Raw genomic sequence first — 23,411 nt, forward strand, 5'->3', positions numbered from 1 at the left:
TTGACCTGATTAGAGCCTGTCTGAGGACTGCGTGGGCGCGTAAAGACTGTGCTTGACTGACATCTGTGCAAACTCTCTTTTTAGATCACATGCATCTGTGAGGATGGGAGACTTTTATCATCCTTATTGGTTCATGGAATTTGATGTCCTCATGTAATCCTAACATAAATCCACTCAACTTCAATACCTGTGTGAGTTTGCAGAGCCTTAAATGTATTATTTAAAAAAAAAAGAAAAAAAAGGCAGTTTTAAAATGGAGCTACATGAAACAGTGATGGCTTTAGATACTGTATAGCCAATCATGCAGGGGACCATAAACCACACCTAGATTGCCAGCACAGCTCCCTCAGAAGGACAACATTTCTTCAATGTGCCCCACAATGTCACATTCAATGAATAGAGACCATTTTCTTGCAATATATGTTTAATTGGTAGATTTGTATGTCTCTTTTCATGTCTTTCTATATAAAGTGGTGGGTAGGATAACAATTGGTTGGTGGAGGTTTTCTGTTATTAGATCATTTATTTTCTTTCTTGCCAAACATATCAAAATGAGAGAGATATTCCAGAGATTAATTATCATGAATAATCAGTTTCAATTACCAACAAGTTGGATCGGTGTTCACTGTTGCTCTGTGGCTATGTTTTCTCAGTATCATAAAATTCTGATGCCGCTGGTTCTCATAGGAAGCTGGGAGCCAGAGTCAAACTTCAGCTGCGGTTCCTTGCAGTGATTCTGATGAATGTGAGTCTAGGTCAGGTTCAGGAATAAATGTCAAGCTGTAGCAGATGTGGTCCAATGATATAAAGCTTACATTTACATTTTACATCTGAGCCATTTATCTGATGTTCTTTCCAAGGGCGACTCACAATGAGTGCAACAGCAAGAAAGTTTTAATTCCAACTTAATGACCCTACTTGCATAATATTAACCTTAATAAATCATTCTCAAGTTAATATTAATACTATGGAGTAATGGCTGTAGAAAATGTTAAATGGTCAGGACTGGCAAAGGGAAGGAAGGAAAGGAGGAGCCTCAACCAGCCTCCTTATTTGCATTTGAAGCACAAAATAATTATTCCCTTTGTATATGCAGCCCCTGATTATAATACATGCAGACAAACAAATAAAGAGACAATGCACAGGTTTGGATTATTTGAATGTTAATGTGTAATTAAGAAAATTAATATTGGCAGATAATAAAAAGCACAATTTTTTTTTCTCACTCTCTCTCTTGAAGAGAAAAGTTTGTACACAGAGTCATGAGCATAGAGGTGCAGATTTTAGAATGTTAATGAAGCAAGAAATATTTTGGGTAGTAGTATCAGGAGGAGAGATGATAAATGAACTTTAGTAAAGTGAATGGTACCAACAATGCATCTTCTTAATGACAATTCGAGCTAACTTGTAAGATAATCTATCTCACAACTTAGCAAATGCCTGTTTGATAGGCCTATCTTAGCCTACCTCCTGGCTTTACCATGTCTCATAGTTTGACTGTTGCTGTATAACTATAATTTGCTGGTGCTTTATGTTGGTGTTTTTAACTATCTGTATGTTAGTATACTAGTGCTGGCCAAAAATTAACAGACTAATCTTTTCTACTAATATTTTTGCCAGTTCCGTAGACATCAAGTTTACATTGGTATGTATTGTCTCCAGGAAATATTACAACTCAGCTTTTATATATCAGCAAACTAACTGCCAACCATATAAATGAAAGCATTGCAGCCTTAAATAGCGTTACAAGCTCACTTGAGTACTATCTGACAAATTTTACATTGACTGACACATTTAGGCCTCTGGGTTTACTGTAGCTGTATGTGCTGGATGCTGAGATTGTTCAGTACTACGAACCTGTACGGACTCAAACATCCCGGCACCATACTCCTCTGCACATTATGTTGTTCTAGGTTCACAATTTTGTTCACTTTTATTTAAAACAAATTAGTCAAAAAATGTTGCAAAAATGCAACTACCTTATAAATAAATAACTGTACCTTCTTGTATGGTACTAATATGTTGTATCATGGGGAAAAAAAAACCCGGAGACCTTAGAAGAAGCTAACAGGCTAACAAGCACTGAGTCTACTGTCTGACCTTGGCACAAATCTGGTGAGCCCCAAAGCTCCAAAGCCATCATTTTTACATTATTCCTACTTCATTCGTAATTTTAAGGGGAAGTGTCGAGGGTAGTGAGTATGTATGAGAGTTGAGTGGAGTTGGGTCCAGGTTTGTACGGATTTGTAGTACTGAACACTCTCATCAGCGAGTGCACACAGCAATGGTAAGCCCAGAGGGGAAAAAGTGTCAGACAGTCTCAACCTGCACTACTTACAGCAAGCTAAACTTTCTCACACAATACTGTGAGTTTCTAACATGGGCTATAATGCTTTTCATTTATACGATTACTAGTTTGGTTACATATATAAGGGAAGGAGATAGGAGAAGGTAAAAGTTTTTGTCAGTGTTGGACTTATATCAAACCCGGAACAATGGGTTTCTCTAGCAGTTCAGTTATGAACATCCTTCACTGAGCTCAGAAGAGGTCTTTCTGTTGTTTGACAATCACTGCTGAGAAGTCATTCAGCTCAAGATGTTTGAAAACTTTGAGGAGTGCAGTGGGGCCACAGAGGTTGTGTGGACTGGTTATGTTTTGCATTGATAACGAATGAGCAGAGAAGCTGAACCTTGAGCAGATTGAGGTGGACTACATGGTACATAAGACTCACAGGAAGCTGCTCAGAAATGATGATGGTACGGCCACACTGAGAAAGGTGGTTGTATAGTTATGACTTATAATGACTTGTTTGAATAGGCTGCAAAGTGCCCATCTAAAATGAACGTTGGTTTGGATTTTGAAGCCGAAAGATGTTCTTTAATTTAATAATGCTATCAGTTAATGTCATTATAATCATATACCCCCCACCCAAATTTTCACTTTTATCTGACTAAACTCTAGTACAAGTACTAATACCAGTCCTATCCTGGCAAACACAACCTCTCATAAGAGGACTTTTCTTTGCTGCAAGAATACCTGACTGGTAATTGAATGCTAAAGCCCTGTTTAAACAAAGTTAACAAGCGGCCAACAAACCTTTCTTTAAAGCAGTGATGCACAGGAGCATGAAGTTACTGTAAATGTGGCCAGAGACTTGATTTTTCTCTTTGTTTTTCTTTGTTTTTTTTTTTTCAACTCTCTTAATCCAAAGGTCATAACATATTGTAGCTGCAGTGAAACCAGGACAGGTCGTGTTTTGATTTAGCATCACACCCTTGTTGTTGCCAGCCGCACACTGTGATGCGTTAAAAGGGTGAAGAAGGGTTGTTTGTCTCAAAACTTTGCTCCAGCAGAAATGCTTTCAGTGTGGTCTTGATGAGTCACACGGGAATGAAAAGACATTAGGCTTGTTTGGAGATCGGAGAACCGAACTAATGAAACAGTGAAGGTGAAGTAAAAGCTTGTGAAAATGAACAAATCGATGTGTGCCAGCCCAATATTGATCACATACTGCTGCAGAGAGCATGTGCAATATGCTATATTTACATGTGGTTTACGTAGTTTATTGTTTGATTCTCACGTCCTTTCCTCCTGTGTGTTTGAGAAAAGACAGAAAAAAAACTCATTTTGATGTGTTAGATTAGATCATTTTATTTGCTTTTGCAATAACTTCATGGTCGTTGTAACCTTTGACACCATAAGATTGTAGTGTCTCAGTGTCTGAGATATGCTGATTGTTAACTGCTCTTGTTATCCTTAGAGGAGACTAACTGTGACCTTGTCCTGAATCCAGTTCGGTAAAATAAGCTGGAGGGGAAGGAATGGTTAAGCAGATTCAATGATTTTTCTGATGTGTGGAGTCTGTGTCCGGGGCCCAGAATAAATACGTGAAGAGAATGGAGACGGACCAGAAAGTGTTATTTTTATTTCATCACTTATGTTAAGATTATGATCTAGAACACAAAGATAAAACAGCCATCTGTTCGTAACCTTTTCGTAATTTCATTAAATGCATTTAAATCAGATCTTTGTCACTGATTCATTTTAAAAATCTCATACAGTTATTTGTAAGCTATGGAGTTGATGGTTGAGGCAAGAGATTTAAAAATGTCACTGAAAAATACACAACATACATATGTGCATGTGCATGCATACATGTAAGAAAAAATAAAAAAGAATGTCAACACAGTCCAAGTAAGGCACATGCAAGGTTTAGCTGTCATGGAAACAAGATCAGATAAATCAGAGGGGAAAAATGGTCAGAGATGATGGAATCATCCGTGCCCTCTGGAGATTGAAAATGAAATAGCACATAAAATCAGGATCTGGAGGTTATTCTTTACTCAACTCAGGGGTTTTGACCTCTGTGATCTGTAATTTTTCGCTGTGCCTCTATCACTTCCTCAACTTGGATCTAAAATAGTCCTTTAAGCTTGTTACACCTATTACACAGCCTCTGCCTTGTACAAGATACCACACATGAATGTTAATGTTTGAGAGGCGCATGCATCCTCCACTGGTATCTTTTTGCATTTGCAGGCTTGGCTATAGTTAAAGGAGCCATCTATTGGGTTTGTTACACATGATCCATAGTGAAAACATGAGAAGAGTGAAAATTTCTATTTCTCATTTATACTCTCTTTAATGTGTATGACATAGGGAATGCAAAAATAGGTGGGGAATAGAAGTTCTGTTATACGCACAAAATGAAAATAAGGGCTTAAGCCTCCTGCACAGGATTTTATGGATGTGAGATAGCAGCTTATAACCTGGAGTATAGTCTTTTCCCTCACATAATTATTGTCACTTCTTCAAATATTTTCATGATGTTGAGTGTTTTATGTACTACCTCCGTTTGTACAACACTGCAGTGACAAATGCTATCTATACTACTAGATCTCATGAGCTTTCTTAAAGCACGACCTTTCCTACACAGTCAGATAGTTGCTTCACAAATGGTTGTTCAACAGTTTGAGTGCACAGCAGGGATTTAATTGAATCCATCTGTCTGTGATACAGTAAGGCCGTACTCAGGCCAAAAAGCAGATCCATCAGATGAGGCAGGTAAAGTTCACATGGCACTTTGCTAGATAGTCAGTCAGGCCTCCAGTCTGCAGTGGGCAGGCAGGATGAGGCAAACAATGCGCAGTAGAACCAGCTAGCGGTCAGAGCATTAGCAACAGGTCTGCAATCAGATGACAATGTAACCAGAGTGACTCGAAAGCTAAGAGCATGTATTAAACCTGTGCTTAGTCTTTTGCTGTAGGTAGTGAACTGCCCCTGTCACCCCAGAGTCAGTTTATGCAAAAAAGGTACATCATTACACATTCAGTGTGCAAATTACACCTGTCATTAGCCAGTGGCACCATGGTTCATTCATAGTGACTTCTTCACAGTGTATGTTATTGCATTTACAATGATTTAAAACAGATAAAAGCAGCTAATGTCCACATTTGAGAGGCAGGGAACTGTAAATAAATAATAAATACTACTGGTTTTAGAGATTATTGAAAAAAACTAGAAATGCAACACTAGTTTTTGCTCCCATTTTTCTTGGGTTGAAATGAAATATCTAATACTTTTTCTAAGCGCATTAAAAAAAACTTCTTTCTCTCCAAAATTTGTACACAAATGTGTTCAAATCCATTATAGTGAGCACTTTTTCTCCTTTTTCAAGATAATCCTTCCACCTGACAGATGTGGCAGATCAAAATGCTGATTATAGAGCATGATTACTGCACAGGTGTCCCTTGGCCTCAACACAATAAAAGGCCAATTTTAAATGTGCATTACTATTATTATTTTGAAAAAAAATACATTTACTGAACTGATTTCACATGACTTCGCCTACATGTTTTGAGGGGTGGGTCATGCATCAGAAAACAAGTCAGTGGCGTCATCAGGTGTGACCACTCTTTGCATCATACAGTACAAGAGGTGATGAGGTTCTTAATTATGGCCCATGGAAATTTGGAGCCCTCCTCTTCAATGGCTGTGCAAAGTTGCTGGATATTGGCAGGACCTAGAACATGCTGTCGTACATGTAGAACCAAAGAATCCCGAACTGCTCAATGGGTGACATGTCTAGAACTGGCACGTTTTAAGCCTCCAGGAATTGTGTACGTCATGCTGCAAGCAAAGGTGAAAAGCAGAAAAAGTCTGAGTTCAGAGTAAAAACAAAAGTATTATTTATTTATATTTTCCTATGATAATTTGCATTATTTAAGTAGAAAAAAATTCATGTTTCCTATGCTGCATTTTATTTTCATGAAAACAGAATATGGGTTCCTTCAATTTTTTTCCCTAAGTCCATTTCTCACATTAAATATTTATTGAATATGGCTTTTCACTGTGCTTGGTGTTTGGGGCTGCACTGACTTCTCTCCAAAAGGGACACAGAGATGCCACTACTCCAGTGGCATTGTATGTAGACCCAGAATCAAAGCCGTATCCCTCAAGAGCTGTGAGCTCTGCAACAAACTTCCTCTAAATTCCACTTTCTCTGTTTCTGACACGAATAGACTGCTGTCCAGAGTCATGGCTGCACTCTCCGACAGCTCAGTGTGTTGGAAGTAAGGTAGATAAAAGATGGTAAGGCAGGGATCTAGAGATCACATCTACTCCATCCATCTCTTCCTTCACTTTGGCTTAAAAAAAATAAAAATCATCAAATTCAAGGAGCACAATCACGTCTTTAAGGAAGACAGCCTATTTGTATTCCAGGCTCCCACTGTGTCTCCTCACGTGTGACTGAGCGCAAGTGAACGAAGGAGAGTGAGCAAGGAGGGAGGAGGGCAGAAAGAGGGAGGGAGTGTATGAGAGAGAGGAAGGATGAATCTAATGCGTTGCAGCAGAGAACTGTGACAGACCAGGCATTTATCTGTGCAGAGACTGCTGCTGTAGCAGGAGGGACGCGGCAGCAGCAGCAGCAGCAGCAGCAGCAGCAGCGGCGGCAGCAGCAGCAGCACTCAGAACTGCTCTCTCACTCAGTGCCTCCACCACAGTTGGAGACTAGGTGGACACGAAGAGGCGGAGGCACAGGGGATACCCACTTGGAGCACATCACTTTTCCTATACTACCAGCAATATGATTTCTGGAATACCATGTTGGCTTTTCCAGCTTTGCCTTGCAGCGTATAAATTCCCTTTTCCTCCTGATAATCTTCAGACCATCTATTACCCTGTCCTCTGTCTTGATCTGAAGGGGTATTCATGCCAAGGGAAAGCGTGGCTTGAATGAGAATCAGCGCCGGTCTCTCCACAGGTCAGACATTAGTACCAGCAGAAGACTCAAGAGGCATTCTGCACATTATGCAAGTCTCCTGAGTACCTCTCTGTGATCTCCAGGGACTCTATCGCGGCTCTGTGCCTCATCTAGTGGAAAGAAGACAGGGTAGTTATCGGTGCTGAGAAGTGCATGTGAGAATTTCCAAATAGGCCTCAGCGTTTCCTTTTTTTTTTTTTTCTTTCTTTTCCTGTGTGACTATTGAATTTTTTTTTTGCTCAATGTGGGGAGAAAACATAGACAAGGAAAAAAACAGCAAAACTAAATTTGCTTTATGAGAAGAAGAAAACAGCTTCAAAATTCTCTCTTGCTTCCACTGTTCCACTGCTGGTGAATCTTGTGCATTCCTCCTGAGGGACGCCCAGGACTAAGATGTGAAACACAACTGGTGAGTAATAGAAGTTTCCAACTCTCATACAAACATTTTCGGGCTGTTGGACAGACATCTGCTGCCTATCTCTGACATCAACACCTCAGATATCAGTGTAAAACAAAGTGTAGTCCATGTGTAGTTATCTGCTCAAAGCCAGGCATTTAGTACCCACTGACCTCACAAGAAGTGACACTGAACAAGGGGCATGTCACAAAAGACATATGAATATGCAACATCTGGCAGATTTCATCATTTGGACTCCCACTGGATTTTTATTTATTTATATATTCTATTTCATTTTGTTATGTCATCCTTGCAGCCCAGATTGCAGAGATTGATGCCTTCCATTTACGCTAACACGAAATTGACAGGTTGACTGATGCATGACCAGGCATTCCCACCAAGATCAACTTCTCTTGTAATTTTGTTGCTAAGCTACAGTTCCCTTTTGTGATAGTAATCATAATGCCAGTCAGGAATGACATGATTTCCAATGTTTGGACATGAGAATGATTCATTACTTTGGCTCTGAGAGAGTTGTGTTGCACGGTTTTGTCTCGATATGTGGAGGAAACATCCCTACAGCTTGTCCTTTGGAGTTTTTTGCTGCTTTGTGGCTGCACAGAGCTTGTTGAATTGTATTTATTCGTGTCAGTTCTGTGCATAGTGGAGTGGATGTGGAAGCATACACCACAGTTCATTATAGAAGTAAAGTATATCTGCTTCTCAGGTTATTCAGCAGTTTCAATGTTATCACAAAATCCAACACTAGGCATGGAATATGTATTGATGCTGGTAGAAAAACACAAATTATTTCAAAATTTCCACTGTGTGAATCCATCGACCTCCGTGTGAGAGTTTTACTGCTCAGTTTACAAAATAAATTACTGCTTTCTCCTTAGAGAGATGAACATTGTCTCTGCTGGAAACACATGTGCCTCTTCTCTGTCTTTTTATCTTCACGAGAAAGCCATATGATCAATATCCTGGCAACTCAATGTCAATCACAGGTCCCTGCCTCTTGCTCAGTCTTGCCTAACCTCCATCTGTATCAACTATAATTACACATTACCTTAATTGTCAAGTACTAAACAGGCCGAGAATCAAGTACACAATACACTGGTGGCCTGTGTGAGAGAGGGCTGGAGTACTGGTGGTGGGCGGTTTCTATTTACCGCAATCACACTCCTCTGTCACCCACAGGCCTGTTGAGATAAGAGGGAGCATTACACACACATTTTAGATTGCGCTGTCGTTTGTTTGTATGCAGCCAGGGTGTCGGAGATACTGGACAAGTGCAGTGCCCATGAGAGAGCATGTTGTGATCAGCCGTGTGCAGAACCCTTGATGCCACTTGTGATTCTTGAAGCAGTGAGGTGATGATGAAAGGCTGGTAACTGCTACTGATTAAGATATTAGAAAAAGCATTCACCCGTGCATAATGAAATAAAATGCATCATCAAAATCAGAGCAAACATACTTCAATTAGTTCAATTGATAAAGTCTTTTCATCAAGACGGGATCACTTGAAAAAGTGAGCAAGATTTGATTCATTCACTTGCCATTTATTATGAAGGGTGTGTGTCGCATGTCACTGTGGTACAACAAATGAACTGAATACATAAGGGACTGTGGCAGTGCAGTACAATATTGTAGTCGCCACACGTGGTTATTCTCAGTTTGCACCGATTTGCCATCAGCCAGTATGCTTGCAACTGCATACGCTACACACTATGGCAAGATAATACAAGATTGCATAATATCGGTTCTATGTTCTTCTTCTTACGAAATCCAAACTGCACTAAACCAGCAGCCCTATGGGGAACCGAGCAAGCCAGCATTGAACAATAGACTGTCAGCCATTCTTTTGAAGCTTAATCCAGCACAAATCCCACACCAAAAACATTAGTCTCAGTAGCAAGCATATGTGCCATATATTATTGAACAAGGAAAACAATAGGAACAGCATCAAAAACAAGTGAGAAACAGGAGCACAGCGGTGGACCTCTAGAGTGAGCCACAGCTGGCTTTCACCTAAATCTACTAATGTGTACTCATGTTACAACACTGATAACTACAAACCAAGTGCTTCAAGTGCATTTGCTGCAATAACAGATCAAGTGCTGTTTTTGCTTTAATTCTACAGACAAATTTACTCTCCCTTTTGAACTGAGTAAAATGTACTCATCAACTCTTATCAGAGTTACAAAGCCCTTTTCAAAGAACAAAATGTAAACGGTATTTCAAAAACAAATTAGAACAAAATAAAACAAGCACTCAAATTTAGAGATTCATACCAAGATGATTCATTAAGAAAATAAGTGGCAGATTAATCAATAATAAAAATAGTTATTAGTTGCTTTTCTAGTTGAGAGCACGCATCATCATCTGACAGTGGATGTTTCTTGCTACATCTGTCTTTTTTTAAATAATTCCCTGTAAGAATGGTGACATCTACAAGGGCTACTCCAAAAAATGTGACACAAGTTGAAATAGAGCTGAATTATTACAAACACAAGATGCGTGTTTTTAAGTGTATATGTGTATTCATGTATGACCAAGTGTGTGACTTCTTGCTGTGCCCACACTGATGGCCTAATTTTCAAGTATCACATTGATGATATGGTAGAGGGTGTATCTGCGGTGAGGATGTGCAATAGAATCACTCATCAGGCTTTTGACCTGATCTTACCAAAGTTTCATGAGATGTGCATTTCATTCAGCAGCTATCTCCCTCAAACCACTTGTGGATGTTTCTGTGTGCATCTCAGTGCTTATCTACGCACTCCACTCTCCCCTGGTGAACAGTTAAGTGGCAGGTATCGCAGGCTGTCAGGGAGCTGGAGACAGAAAGAGAAGGAGGGAGGTGACCTCTTCACTCCTCTTTTATATGCTGTGCTGATGATGTTGCCCTCGCTAGCTTGGCAGTTGTAATGTGGAACAAGTGCAGAGAAGATTGGGGAGTTTAAACTGGAAGCTTTGAATGGCTCTGTCACTGTAAAAAGTGGCAGCAGAGAGAAAATGGGACCTTTATGCGGTGATGTGTTTCTCTAAGAATAGTGGACCCAGAGATAAAAGTCTCATTGCGACCTCATATTCTCATCAAGCTCAAGTTTGGTATGTAGTTCACAAAGTTAAAGAGTCTTGTTAAGCATACTTAATCAGACTCTTTAAAAACAAGACCAGGTCAAAACCTTGTATGGATTGCCTTGTAGGCTGTTTGCATTCTGCCTAGTGTCAGCTGGCTTCAGCCCTTTACCCATTTACTCATCTCCTACTCTCTGTGCTCACATATATAGCACTTAAATACAGATGAATTCCCAATAAAGCTGTTCTCATTTACATGTTTTTTTCTGTTTCTGTTGGCAGACAATGGAGCAAGTATGAAATAGTGACGGCAATGTGGTGCTGCTCAGCACTCCTAAACTACTAAAATACAGATTTTATAACTGCAACATGCTATGACAATCAAATCGCTACAGCTGTGATTTTGGAAATATTTACTTGTAAAATGATCACTAAGAGAGGAAGTTAGAATCTCAACCACGTCAGCTGCTGTGTGGTCAGCAGAGAGGTGTGTTTGCAGAGGGAGAGCCTGGCCTAGCGCTCACAGGGAAATACAACTAGATTTCTCGCTAGGTGCTTTTTAAAAAGTCACTAAAGGTGACCGAATCTAGTGGCGAAAGTGCTAAATTGGTAACACTACTTAATCGCTCAAAATCCTTTTGAAAGCGCAACAACCAATGGGGAAACTCCAACACTCCAGTGGTGTAATCTTATAACTCAGTCAGTCAGTCACTCAGCAAGATTTGCATTTCTAGGGTTGGCCCCACTGTTGAGGTCCAGCCAAAAAAAGAAAAGAGAAAACATCCTTAGTCACAGAAACATCTGGTGTTGGAGTACAAAGCCAGGCTTTGAGTACATCTGGAGTTTATTAATCTCTTCAATAGCAAACCTGCATATTCCGTCTAGAGGTCAGTGCAACACTGTTTTTAACCACAGACCAAATCAGTCCCAAAACTAAGCTGAAAGTTTATTTTTGTACCATTTGTTGAGACATATAGTTTTTAGGACAGCATTGCATTACATACATGGTTAAATGAAGAGGTAACAGCTTACACCCTCCTTGGAGTAAACATAAACCACTCCAGCAGCTTTTTTTATTGGGTCCCAAGGCACCCATGGGATCCCAGTCCTGTTGCATCCCTGTAACTCAGTTCGCTTCAACAGACATAATCTTCCCGCACATTGGCCATATTGCTAATTTGAAATCTAAACCAAATGAGACATGTTTAGAATCTTAACAACCTAATAGGACAGGTCCTCCCTATGCTAATGCAGACAACCCTGCAAAAGGTCTCTTCCCCAGGCATTCTTTGTACCTGCTGCCATCTGGAGTAGACATTTGAGAGCATGGGCATGTCTGCACAGGTCAGGTCTGCCCTAATTAGTATTTCATCATAATTACACCAAGACTGCAGACTGACAGCTCCATTTAAATTGGTGTAATGCTGCAGGTAGATAGTGACTGAATGAATGGACATATCACCCTAACATAGTAGGAGATATCACTTAATGCTGTAATGGTTCATTCCCTGATGTTAAATGTATTTTAAGAAGACAAAAAGAAATACAGACAGACTATGAGAGGTGGTTGGTCATTACAGAATATAATGTAAAGAATGAATGAATTACAGGAAAATTGGACAAATAGCAGTCATTAATATCTCAATTGAAGGGCCATAATGTCATTGAAATCATTAAAAAACCATGGAAAAAAATGTTCTAGGTCCCATTGAAATGTGTCATCAGATATCCAAACTTACATTTTTTGTTTACCTTTTGACAAAAGGTGATGCAAACAGAAGCTCTGAGAATGATAGGAATCAAGCAAGCCTTTAAAACAAAGTAAAGTGCAGGGAATCAAAGAGATGTAGCCTATTATAGTAATACAGTATGACAAGCTTCCTTGACAAGTGTGTTAAGAAGAACAGAATAAGCTAGAGGAGGTGTGTCCTGTAGGAGATAGGCCATCCGAACTCTCCATGGCATAACTTCTCCTGTTGATTTAGCAGAAAAACATCAAACAGGGCTCTCTTTCTAAAATAATACAACTGCTACATAAAGCATTTGTATTAGTTTAGAAGTGATAATTAAAGTAAAACCACATTTTTGTAAATTTTTTAATAAGAGCAGTGACTAGCAATTTAGTTTACCTACAGACAGACTTATCAGTCTGTTATAAATCTACCAAGCAGTGTAGAAGAATAGTTGACAGCTAGAAATGATGTTTATGGAATACATGACAATGAATGAGTGAATTATTATGAAAAAAGGGCAATTGGCAAGGGTAAATGCAAGCAAAAACTGAGAGAATACGCAAGTGGATGTGGCCATTTCATTTTGGTAACCAGAGTTAAGCACAAGTCTGGCACAACCTGGAAAAGGGGCTGAAGCAGGATGAATACATTGTTAGAGGGAGGAATATATTATCAGCGGATGAAGTTGGGGCAGGCTTTCATAGTGTCCAATCACATTAATGCCTCTCATCCCCTTTTAAAGCAGCTTGCAGTTTCCTAATGGGCAAGTCGTCCAGACCAGCCTCTGAAAGAAACAGTGTTACACTGTTGGGTCCAGAAGGTGCAAAGATATACAAAAAACCCAAAGATGAATTAACAGCACTCCAAATATGTTACTATGGACCACTCAAATTATCTTCCCTCATATAGTTATTCTGCATCAGCGGCAAACAAGATTTTAAACAATGCAGTAATTGTGTCCTGAGTAGAGAACAAAGTCCCACTCCCTACCACTTTGAGCTTCTTTGTTCTTTGTTCTGGCATTTGGTCTAGTCCCTCCTGTTACACCATTGACCCTCCCAACATTTGTAAACACACAGGCTCCGCCCACACGCAAGATGGCAGTGTGCAGCACCAGTCAGGTGAAAGCAACCTGCCAGCTTTTTTACACTGAAGAAAAAAAAGCCTCTTACAAAGATAGAGCTAAGGACCGTGACACTGATTGCCACCCACCAGAAAAAGAAGAAGAGGAAAAGAAAGAGATAAGACCAAAGCACAGGTGGACTGGCCATGGGGACTACTGGCTCAAATCCCGGGTGGCCGGTGGACCATCAAAACATCCATGAAGTTTTTTTTAAAGTTTTTTACTGACTTCATCAGTGTGTTTGCTCCGTCAGAGCCATTCATGTAACCAGTCCACGCTGATAAGTCTACGGCTGAATTTCTTTCCCAGTCCAACAATGGAGCTAATACTGATCTGGCTTTAACGACAACGAGAATCCTATGAGTGGTATAAAGGGCTCCAGCTTGACTCGGAACTGGATATTCTTCCCCTCCAAGTGTAAGTAATTTGATGGCTACACAATGTTGTATGTCTTTTTTAATTAGTAATTGGCTACTGTAGGCATGATAATTTTGCTAACTTGCTGTTACTGATATTATGAATGTGTTCAGTAAATGTTGCTATTGTTTGCTGGCTTACTGCTATCATTGCTATGGAGCATATCACGGCTTTTGCGGACTAATGGTTGTGGCTGTATTTTATTTTTGTTGGCTCTTGTTCAGTTGTGCTTCTTGTTGTGTGTTTAGTGGCCACTTTTACCGGGCTCCTTAACACGTCGCTGACTGAGAACATAAACAGAGGGGAAGGGAGGTTGTGGAAGACGAAGCATTTGTTTTGGTTTGAGATGCTTGTGGTCTAGTGCAACATGTAATGGCAATGGATGTTGTATACAGAATATTTAAAGTGGAAGTTTGGTATTTTTCAACTTTCTCGTAAAACAGGTTCAAGATGCTGGCACTGATATGCTGGTTACAATGGAGTAAAGTTGATATTACCCATAGACAGAATGAATGAAGAGAATAATATCCAGGTTGAAAAATATAGAGTTTATCTGTAAATACAGACTCTTAGAATTGAAATAACTGGTCCAGACGATTTTCAATATCATTCACAAATTATGTTTTTTCATTTATGCGTTACCAAGCATTTTTGGAATCACTTCAATTCCTTTGTGGGTTTTTTTAATATTCAACCAAGAGATTTTAGTTCATATTTGTATGTATCCATCATGCCATTAAGGGCTTTCATACTTTTATCACATTGCATGCATGCATGTGGAGTGATGATATGGTAGAAAATAAAGATTACCAAACCAAACCCAACCCCCCAATATACAACCCATTGTGATTATATTTTATCACTGCATGATGAGATAACAAATGAACCAAAGCCTAATTGTACCAAGTGGTGTCATGCCACTGCAGTATTTACAAAACCTCTGGCAACCGTCTCATCTCTTGGCTTTTGGCTCAGCTACGGTGGCGAATTGCAGCCTGCTCTTTCATCTGCAATGTTAAAAATAGCCACACACTGTATGCTTGGTTGTAATTAATGTGCCTTATAGTGAATATTCTTAATTTGCAAAATATGCATCCCTTACTACAGCATATAAGCATAGCAGCATATTAACATCCTCATAAAATAGAGTATGTTCTTTTATGCAAAGGAAAGCAAACACAGGGATATTATATTTTGATCATAATATGTATCACAATACTACCATGGCTCAGTGTCACAAACATTGCCTTTGTCTTACATGAGGGTCAGACTGCCAGCCAACAGCCACCTGTAAGTACTGTAAGATATTGTAATGAAGCTTGGAAAGTCATTCATTTCTCAGTAGAGGACTGCTAACAGCTTGAAACATATGGAGGGAAAATCGCAAACCAGTGTTGCTGGCAATTCAGCAGTGATTATTAAGGAACACCTGTTTGGCTGGCTGGCAAGGCGACTCAGGGTCCCGCTGAATAGCAGCAGGCTAATGAAGGTCTTCTCAGCTTAATTGTTTGGGCTATAAATAGTGACGGATAAAGGGATAGAGTGTGGCTCCACTCTCATCCATTTTTTTGCCATACATACAATGAATGTGCTATTAGCGGTTTGTTGTGCGTTGTGAATAGGGCAGAGGAGGCAATTGTGTAATTGCCGACATTAGCAATTACAAAAGAGTCATTAACAGTAAGTGGTAAAATTTAACTTTGGTGAGAGGATGCGTGCAAAAAGTGAGGGTTGCCTTTTGAAGTATGAGGGAGATAAATAATCTCCAACAAACATCTTCAGTGTTTATTATAAAGGTGAACAGCAGCTTTTAGATTGTGGCCAATGCATAGTAAAGGTCTTTCTCACGAACAATTCAAATCATGACCAAAGGAATATCTTCTGGTTTGCACAGTCCCCTGCTCTACTGTTGCCTTTGCTCTGACAGAACCCCATTTTAAGGGAAATTAATTGCAGAACACATCACTAATTGCAACATTACCCATAACTATATCTCCAAATGACTCTCTGACAGAAGAACTCAATGAGAATAAAGCAGGATCATCTGATTTTGTGTTAAACAGCGTTTGAAGCATTGCCACTGCAGTGTGTGCCCTGCTGTTCAAGGGTCACCTTCATTGATGCTGTTCAAAATGAGTTTGGCTGGCAGTGTTTTCCAGGTCAATCCTTTTGAGAGAGAAGGGGGGGCATAGTAACTTTTTTTCACGAGCCTTGAAGTGTCAAAGCAAGCATGAAAAGAATTGTATAATTTAAATATTGTTTTGAGGAGCCAAACAAAGAAAACAATAAGGCTTAAATTGTTTTTGTTTTATGAATTATTGTTTTATGGCAGTGACTTCTGAAAAGTGAAATGTTCTTGGATCAAACACCTTTTCCCAACAAAAATAACTTCAAAAAAGTCTGTTTTCCTTCGGGATTTGTAGCGCACAAATAAATTTTCCCCTTATAAATCCCTTAATAAACTGTATATCGTCTTTTGTAACATGTAGTATATATACAGTGGAGTACACAGACTAAACATTAATTTAAGAGAGGCAAGATAGAGAAGTCACCAATCTAAGGTTTTGTTGTAGTAGGAAAAAAATGGAAGAGAGAAAATCCAGAAGATTCACTGTAACTCCAGCAGAAAATGAAAAAAAGTACAAATGAAGATTGTGTCATGAGATGGCCTGAGCAACAAGAGCAAACTAATGTCACCTTGTCTTTGCTTGAGCTCAGGTGTGAGGCAACCACCATGGCCCACAGTATCAGGAGCAAGTATGATTATTGTAATATATGCAGGATCTGCACTTGGTTTGAGGCTAATTGCTCTCTGATTCACCACCAACCTCCACTAGTGTCACATTACTGCACTACAAATGAGTGGTCATAGTCTTCAGCCTACATCACATTCTGCATTCATTTAGTTGGAATCAGAGCTTTTATTTGATTAAGTCTGCATTCAGCACATCCTTCTCTTTTTATTTTTCTACTTAACTATTTAGCTGTAAAACTTAGACATTGAATCATCAGATATTGCATTAACTCAACCAAGTACATTGAAAGGAAAAAAAAATATAGGACCAAATTGGGACTAGCAATTACAAAGAAATCAACTAATCAACTAGACAACAAAACTGACAATGTCTGAGCATTTCTCAATTAAGTGGGGAATTTAATTAAGCAGAGACAATAAGGTCTAGTCTACATGTTACTTTGTTTACACGTATTCTAAAATAATCTGCTGCTGTGGGATAATTAAGCCTCCCCAGCCAATGCTACTATTATCGTGACTTTTCCTAATGCTTTAACTTACAAAAGCCAGACACCGAATGTCATATAAGGGGTTACACTCTGTATCTTTTATGTTTTAGATTTATATTTGCAGTTGTCTGAAAAAAAATTAAATGTATTCCTAAAAAAAAATCATATGGCAACTGTGTTTCTGACAGCTGATGCATTGCTTAAGGATAAATGTGCAATCAAGGACATTTTACCAGTTAGACTGTCAGCTGAAATGCAAGACAGTACACTAGATTTAAAATCTCTGCTCAGTTTGGTTTACTCTTGGTTCAGAAGTTTAATTGTACGTATTCAGAAGTTGAAAACAGAGGATTATGGTGAACCATACTCCGTACATTACTGATGTCAAATGTGACACACAATTGCAAGACCTAATACCAAACTGACTGTTAGAGAAGACAATGCAGATTATGAAATCCCCGTTGGATACCTATTTAGGCCAAGTGGGCTGTCTCTTCAACCGCCTGAAGCAAGTGAGTGAATTTGTTTGACAATGTCACAACTCTGGTTGGATTTCTTTCTTTTTTTCTTTCTTTTCTTTTTTTTAGTGTGTCATTATAATCTAGAGAGGAAGTGGAATTATGTTGGCACTGGATATAATTGTTTTTCGGAGACGAACTGAAATTGCAGGTTATGTTCCAAATCTACAGTCAATACAAGGAAGTGAGTCAACTCTGAGTCAGTCTCTACTAAATCAATAGTGCCAGTGCACTTTCCCCAGTTTAGAATAATGGGAGTTTGGCACCTTTCAGCACATCTTGCACAACTCTTGCACAAATTAGGCCTCTGGTGTAATTTTGCTTTGCTCATTGGAGTTATTGTAGTGCTTAATAGACTTTTCCTCTCAAGTTGATTCTGAAATGATAAATTTGGGAAATTGCAGGAACAATTGTGTTATGCACTATAACTAAATCCATAGATTGATAATTACAATAGATTATAGTTATTTTTTGGGCATTTTTATGCTTTTATTAGATAGGACAGTGAAGAGAGACAGGAAACACCAGAATAGAGAGCTGGGGAATAACATGCAACATAGACTCTGGCTACCCAAGAGTCAAGCCGAGGACTCACACACATTTGTGCCCATGTGGTACGTGCCCTAACCACTGGGCTATTGGGTTGCCCTCTATCATTATTATACCTACTAAAATATGAATTATACACAAACCCACAAACACACACAGTGAAGAATATGAGTAAAGGATGCTGTCTTTTAATGCCGTTTTGTGTTGGACCTGACCCTGAACATTCTCCTACAATCTTTTTCTCAGGCTTTTGGCATTGTATTATGCATGTGTTTTAAACATTCAGGGCTGTGTGAAGCCAGCCTGCATTCCCTTTGATGTTCCCTTCTCTTTTTTCAGTCTCCCGATGCAAGTGTATTATTATCCTGTACAGATACTTAACTGTTTAAATGTACAATCTCACATATTTATATGTTTTAGTTTAAATGAACTTTGGTGAGAACAGCGATGAAGAAAGAATATCAACTAAAAGACAACCACATTATTATAAACACAAAATAATGAGGTTTTATTCTCAGTCATCGATAATCTGAAAAGGTTGATGCCTCAGCAAAATCTAACATTTGTTCACTAGACCGCAACACTGGGGCCAGTCCTGTAATTGCGAGTGTCCATGACTGATTGACTGACTGATCATAATTCCACCATTGGAGAGCACTGACTGAGTTGGAGTTTCCCCATTGGCCATTGCTCTTTCAAAATTGGTACAAACAGTTTCTATTAGGGGGGTATGTTTACAGCCTGCAGTGTTGCCAACATAGCCTCAAGAGGTGGTCTGAGATTGGTTCGCTTCAAGTCCGTGTTGTGGTTCGCTTAACCTGCTTTCTCTTACAAGGTTGTATTTGTTAATGATAACACAGAATTTACTGTCATAATATAATACTACAGGATGGAGTTTGGTTTATTTAACAAGGACTATATGTGAAAACACCATAATATTCTGTCACTTCTAACTTTCTCTCTATAGTGAAAATCACAGCACAGTCTTTTTCTTTAAACTCGCGTTTGGTTATTTTGTCAGACGACATTGTGTTTATAAAATCTGGATTTTAGCAGGGCAGAGCAGCAGCTTGGAAATGGCTTGGAAGTTAACATATAGTCAGTTCCGTTGTCTGACAACAGAAACTGAAAAATATGTAAATGAAAACAGCTTTATTGGGAATTTGACCTTATTTAAATACAGTATATTTTAGCACAGAGAGTAGGAAAGAAGCAAACGGATAAAGGGCTGAAACTGCCTGACACTAGGCAGGATGCAAATAGCCTATGAAGCATCCCAGCCATATAATAGGTTTTGACCTAGTCTTGTTTCCAAAGGCTCTGAAACACTGAATATTGATTCTTTTTTTGTGCACACAAAAAGGAGCTGATCATGTAGCTAAACCCTACTGGGGGAGATACGTAAGGGAACTTTGAAAAAGTGGAAAAAACATCATTCTGCTTTGAGTAGATGCATTTGTTCTGCATTTCCTGACTGACACTGTAGGAATAAGTACAACTTTTTAAAATCAATTCATGACTATTGAAGAGCAAATAGCAAAAACAGGCGGATTGATCTCTGTCCTGTCTGTGTGCACTGGCTGTTGCCATGTTAAGGAGTTGGTGGCAGGCAGTGGGAGTTGGACTCAGATTTTAAAATGGCCTCTGCCTCCTCTTCAAGACACCCTCCTGTCAAATGCAAGATTTTGCAAAAGTATCACAAAGAATAGGAAGTTAAATATCTCCGGCTTCTGTGTTGGAAAGAATAAATAAATGGAAAATTGCAAAGTGTGCCACAGGGTATTTCCTGTCACCTGTGGAGGAGTATGTGATGTTAAGCAGAATGCCTCAGGAAACTCACAACACCATATTCCAAACAGAAGGGTCTAGAGGACCTGAGCACAAATTTCATAGTATCTACCACTATGGGCGTCTCCTAATGCTAATGCAGTATACGTTACACTTCCTTGATTTTTTTTTCATTTTTTTATTCAAGAAACACTTTTCAGCAGTGGATGCTATCATAATTATTGCAATCATTGCTGACAGTGCTGTTACACTACTGTTCTGTGTAACATAAAGAAATCATACATAGGGTGATAACTTACGATGAAAACTACACATTATAGAGTAGAACATATGGTTGGCTACTAAATTGTTGGTACAAAAGATAACTTTGTATGTGAGCATGTGTCAGATGTAGTCATGAATATATATGGATTGCAGATGGCAATATAAAAGAAACAAGGCATTTGCATCCTTGGAGGTGTCCCTGAACTCAACCTTTTTTATTTTTTCAGAACAGTGAGGTACAGAAGTCATGTTTCTGCGTGTGCGTTACCCTCTGTAGTTTCTGAGTAATTTAATTTCTCGTCTGTGTATGTTTTATTCCGTTTGAATACACGTGTTGGTGAGGGAGAGAAACAAAGATGCAGAGGGGGGAAGAGCAACAGTTCCTAGCTGCTAAAGCCTTGACTAATTAAGCTTTAATCTGCACCCATTTCCACACTGAATTTACAGCCAGGCCTACTCCAGGGAATCCGAGGGGTTTTACTGCTCAGCCAAATACAGCCCTCTCGCATCATCACAGACACACAACTTCATATAAAAATAGAAATACCTGATTTGCTTATAATAGTTTTTTTTCAGTTTGTTTTAGACCAATGTTTGGTTTGTAAAGTGTTATCAAGTTAACTGACATGCTCATCAGATGTATGCGAAACAAGGAATGAAATTACCTTTGCATGCGCAGAGATGTATAAATGATTGTAAAAGCATCTAGTTAATTGCATGTGAATATCTAATAGAATTATTGAGATAACTTGAACTATTCCTTAATGTTTTGTTAAAAATATGAAAGCCTTAAGGAGTGGGGCTATATTGATGGAAAACTGTATTAATTTAATTAATTATCAGTTGTTCCTGCAAGATCAGTTCGCTACCAGTGTTATCAAAATCATGATCAATCACAGCTAAATTCTAGTGTTCTCACTGGCAAACACTGTTCTCAAAAGAGAGATGTTTCTCTTTTTAGGACAGACTTATTTCCATTCCAAAGACAGAAATAAGTCTGCAGTGAAAAAAAAAACATGAAGTGCTCCACTGAATTCATTAATTCTATTGTTGTAAAATGCAAAGAACCTCATTCAAGCCATTAATTAAAGTAGCAGCAGGTTGTTGAGTGCTGAGCTGACGGCACCCTTATTGACTTGAAAAGGTTGCAAGGATCTGCCCCATCTATAAGAGAGGCATAATGCAGAGTTTCTTTACACTTAACAATTACTCACATCCATCTGTCTCCTCCAGCATCTCCTCCATCCTCTCTGTTTGCCATGAATAAACTGCAGTTTGATATTTGGGAGTCCTGCTATGGAGAGTAAATCAATTTAGGTGTTGAGATTATCCACTGCTTGTTGTCCCCGTACCTGCACTATTGTCTTTAGTACCTTAGACAGAGGAAGAGTGATTGTGACATCGGTGCTGTATACGCCACTGCCTGCAGAAAAGACCTCAAGGCCAACTTATGAAGCATTGCTTAAAGTTTGGCTGGCAAGCTTTTCTCTTCATCCGTGATACCAAGCCTATTTTCTTCAAGTTGAGATAGAACAGTATGACTTGACCTGCACCTATTTTTCACCTAATCCTCTGACACCCCAAATAGAGTAATGTGCGGACAAAACACTCTGCCGCCCTGTCCCTCCCTGTGAACATGGCAGCAACCACATTAGTACAGAAAACTAAGGCTAACAGCAGGTGTTGTGATACTGACCCAGGTACAGAGTGATGACAGGGGTTCAGTGAAGTCTGATGAATAAACAATCTGATAATTAACACTAAAAAAGCAAACACTACAACCTGTGTGGCTAAACTGTTTTTCCCTATAACTTAACAGTTGTAAAACAAATAATAGTAATAATAACAATAATAGCTCGGTAAACACAAGCATGCAATTTGGAGAAACAGGATGGCAAGTTCCACAACTCATCATCAGGACATCAAGTGCACTCAGTTTTCTCCTCAGAGGACACAAAAGCTCAGTCATAGACCCAGCTCTGTTTAATGGAACTGTGGTGAGCACCATGGACAGTTCTCTTACTGCTGACAGCCCATTCAGCACCTTGGAGAGCTCCACAACCCATGCTTGAGAGAAAGTTATTTTCTAGCCTTGTGCAATCTGGGGTGAAATCAGCAGTTTTTGGTTTATTAAATTAGATAGGAGTCATTATAATGATTCAATTCATCGCCCATTCTAGTTTTGTACCATTGCCTGTGGGGCTTTTTTTTTTTTTTAAATGCACACTTGCATAGTGGCACTGCAAAGCTCATCTTAATGTAAGTATTATCAAGGCACTGAGGTAGTAATGGCTACTGAATCTCTTGCTCTAGTTTTACATAATTTTGTGATTACAGAAAATAAATGAATAAAGTTAAATGAGTTGTGTTCTCATGAGGCACAATAGCATGCAGTATAATATTAATATATGTGTGTGGAGCAGCCTATTCTCGTTACTTCTGTCACATTTTGCTGTGGTAGCTAAGTCTGTATATTCTAACTTGGTGATGAAAGATATAATCCATTAGTGGAAAATGTATACTGCTAGTGTTACAGCTGTGTATTTTGTGTTGGTGTCACAGCAGTGATTTGCCCTTTGGAGCCTGTAGAACCTGTTAGAAGGAAAAGACTGTGGAAATTAGAATAATGATTACACACTGGAACCATATTTCTGAGACTGAAGTCAGAAGGCTAACAGGGCGACATTCGCAGTTATTTACTTTTGTCACCCAGCTGTATGGATCCCAGCTCAGGGTACAACTATTTTTACAGCTCATATTGTAGGGAGTTGTTGGGTCTGTCCTGATTGCCTGAACCAGGACTGGAGCAAATGTCAGAGTGTACACCTGTAGAATAATTGGGAGGGCTCTCCAGAACAAGGTTTACTATCTATAATTTATAACCTTTATTAACAGCTGTTTGAAACAAACATACAATATGTTTGTCAAGTGATAACTGCTCTAATTTACTTTAGGACATTAATAATTATTTTTGAAAAATGAAAGGGGGGATGCAGGAGAATGCATGTTGACAAAGACCAACAATAACTT

At 39.1% G+C, this 23,411-nt stretch overlaps 1 protein-coding gene across 2 annotated transcripts in view; it reads left to right on the top strand.

Annotated features, from left to right (window-relative positions):
• The window catches only part of lrrc4ca (leucine rich repeat containing 4C, genome duplicate a), a 217,512-nt gene that overhangs the window by 45,033 nt on the left and 149,068 nt on the right, over positions 1-23,411 (top strand). Inside the window, exon 1 of one of the 2 annotated variants that reach the window (XM_056387209.1) lies at positions 6,865-7,674. The exons of the other annotated variant lie outside the window; for it this stretch is intronic. The gene's annotated coding sequence lies outside the window, so the exon portion shown is untranslated. Of the gene's footprint in view, positions 1-6,864; positions 7,675-23,411 lie in introns of those variants that run through there. 2 annotated transcript variants of the gene reach the window in all.

The sequence above is a fragment of the Seriola aureovittata genome, chromosome 10 (assembly GCF_021018895.1).
Source record: "Seriola aureovittata isolate HTS-2021-v1 ecotype China chromosome 10, ASM2101889v1, whole genome shotgun sequence".
Classification (NCBI taxonomy): domain Eukaryota; kingdom Metazoa; phylum Chordata; class Actinopteri; order Carangiformes; family Carangidae; genus Seriola; species Seriola aureovittata.